Here is a 2,963-nt window from a genome sequence, read left to right on the forward strand (position 1 = left end):
AGCTGTAGAGGGCAGTGTCACTGGCCCTCATATGTGGGATCCAAACCGGGGCCCTCTGGCGTCCCAAGCCAGCTCTTAACTAACGCGCCACTTGCGGCCCTTCAATGGCTGAATTTTGATGAGACAGATCTAACACACTCTATAAATTTTACATTGCTTCCTCAGCATAACTGAGTCGCCTGAAAGCAGATGGCTGCATTATTCCTCAATGTTCCTTTCCTGCCTAAGGTCAAATCCTGAATTCTTGTGTGATAACCTCACTGAATTATTTTAGAAAAATAATCAGATATTGAGGACGGGGGTGTCACCTACCAAATCTCTTTGATAACTCCACAATATTATATTAGGCTTTTCCCTGAGGCCCCCAATCAATCCATGGCTCCATGACTTGTGTGTGAGTGTGCATATAAAATATAGACACACATTTGTTTGAAGAAGTGCCATGTAAAACTTGCATAACTGTTAGGTGCCTTTTCAGCTCATTAACTGAGTGTCTGGAAATTTCTCAGCCTGTGGTTCAGCTTTCCCTCTGCAAAGTGACAATGTTTTTCAGTTTCCTATTTCAATGAAGATTTATAAGAATTACTGTGATATCACTTTCCAGAATGAAAAATGCCACTTGACCACAGGGAATAACTGAGGAAACTAAAGACTGGGAGTTGAGAGTCAATATTGCAAGGCAATATTGTTCAAATGTAAGTGTTTATGTTGATCAAAACCAAACCTATTCCATGCTTAATCAAAATATGAAATGTAAAGTCCTAGCCTTCAATGCTCATTTGGGCAGGGAAAAAAAAGACCTTTTTAATAACAATGCATTACAGAATATTTTTGAAAGTCATCAGCAGAAGTCATGTGTCTTTGTAAGAGGAGGGATTTCCCCTCAGTCGAAGCCAACAAGTTGCTGATGGAGATTACAATTTGTTTTAACATGGATTTGGTTTGAAGTAAAGTGAAATGTCCAACTACTCTTTGACAGTGGAAGGGATTCTTTCTGTAACAGACTGGCAAATATATTAATTATAGGCAATTTCAATTGTCGTTTCTCTCTAGATCTTGAAGGATGCTGTTTCTACCTTTGAAATTATATAGCATGTTCAACTTGGTTATTCAGGCTAATAATCAGGCATTCAATTTATATACCATCACTTGCCTGTAGCATATTTTGCAGTGACGCTTCTTTGGTGAAGGTTCATCATTGCTCAATTTTTTTTTTTAATTTCCAGCAATTATTACCACAATTTCAAAGACAGCAAAGTCTACTGATTTTGAATCTGGGGAATGAGAATTGAAAGGAGACAAGTGTTGAGCATCACAGTGGGTCTCCCATCCCAGGGGCTGGAGTTTATTCTCTTCTTCCTTGTGGGAGTTCCCTGGCTTACCAACAATGATTGCTCCTTTAGCTGCCAAAATAAAGTTTGCCCTGTAGGGATACTGTCAAGTTCACTCAGCCCTGGTCAGGGAGAGAAGAATACTGCTATGTCAGCTCAGTTACTGTTGGAAAGCAAACAACTTCAAAACTTAACAACTTTGGGGACCCGGCCGAGTGGCTCAGTTGGTTAAGAGCGGGAGCTCTGAGCAATAGGGTCGCCAGTTTGATTCCCACGTGGGCCAGTGAGCTGCGCCCGAGCTAAGCTGCCGTTGAGCTGCCAACAGGTGGCAGGATGACTCAGCTGGTGAGAGCACGTGCTCCTAACTACAAGGCTGTCAGTTCAACTCCCGCATGGGACGGTGGGCTGTGCCCACCGCAACTAAGTTTGAACACAGCACCTTGAGCTGGGCGGCCGTGAGCTGCCGACAGACAGCCGGATGGCAACTGAACTTGTAGCTGAGATTGGTTCCCTCCACAACTAAGACTGAAGGACAACAACTTGGCTGCCCCCCTTCCCAAATTCCCCAACACTGTTCTCCTTCCCCAATTCCCCAATAAAATCTTTAAAAAACACCCCAAAACTTAACAACTTTGAATTACAATGACATACAGCAGGTCCTTGAATAATGTTTCCCTCAATGCTGTTTCATTATAACATCGATGAGGAAAAAAAGTGGATTCCCAGCTTGACTACTGTGTGGAGTTTGCATGTTTTCTCCACGCCTGCATGGGTTTTCTCTGAGGACTCCAGTTTCCTCCCACATTCCAAAAATGTGCATGTGAGGTGAACTGGAATGTCTAAATTGTCCCTGTCTGAGTTGTGGCTGTGGGTGTGTGCGTGAGTGCATCCTGCCGTGGGAGGGCGTCTTATCTAGGGTTGGGTCCTTTCTTGCACCCTGAGCTGTCAGAATGGGGTCTGCTCACCTGCAGCCCTGAATAGGAATAAGCAGATTGGAAAAGAATGAGCTTCCTTGTTTTTATTATTCTTCTTTAAATGTATGTATAGTTCACATTTATGTCAACATTTAATATTAGAAGTGTTTTGGGTCTTTATTTATTTAGAAGTCTGGTGATGTTTTTGTGACCAAAAATATGCCACAGGAACTTAACTCTTGTTTATATCAGTTAGCCTACGGTAAAATAGATTTTATTATAGGCTGTTTTCCTTAAAGTTACAGTTTCCAAAAACCTATCAACAATGTGAAGTGAGGACTTACTGACTGCGTTTGCTCACAATCCTATATGTAAGCAATTTGAACTAGGGGCACCTGGTGGTTCCTCTCTTGGATTTCCTTCTGCTCACTGCTATCGCTGCAGCCAAACAGAGAGTGGGCTGGGCTGGAAGTTTCAATGACCTTGCTCACATGACTGGCAATTGGTGGTAGCTGTCAGCAGGGATGTCTTGATTTTCTGGCACACTCCCTATCATCCTGCAGCAGGCCGGACCGTCTTCCTCACATGGAGGGCTCAGGGCAGGGGTCCACTAGGGCCAAAGCAGAAGGATCTGGGGCTCACATAACAGCACTTCTATTGCATTCTATTGGTCAAAGCAAACCACAGGCCATCCCAAGTTCAATGGGTGAAGAAATAG

This window comes from Hipposideros armiger, unplaced genomic scaffold, assembly GCF_001890085.2.
Source record: "Hipposideros armiger isolate ML-2016 unplaced genomic scaffold, ASM189008v1 scaffold_862, whole genome shotgun sequence".
Classification (NCBI taxonomy): Eukaryota; Metazoa; Chordata; class Mammalia; order Chiroptera; family Hipposideridae; genus Hipposideros; species Hipposideros armiger.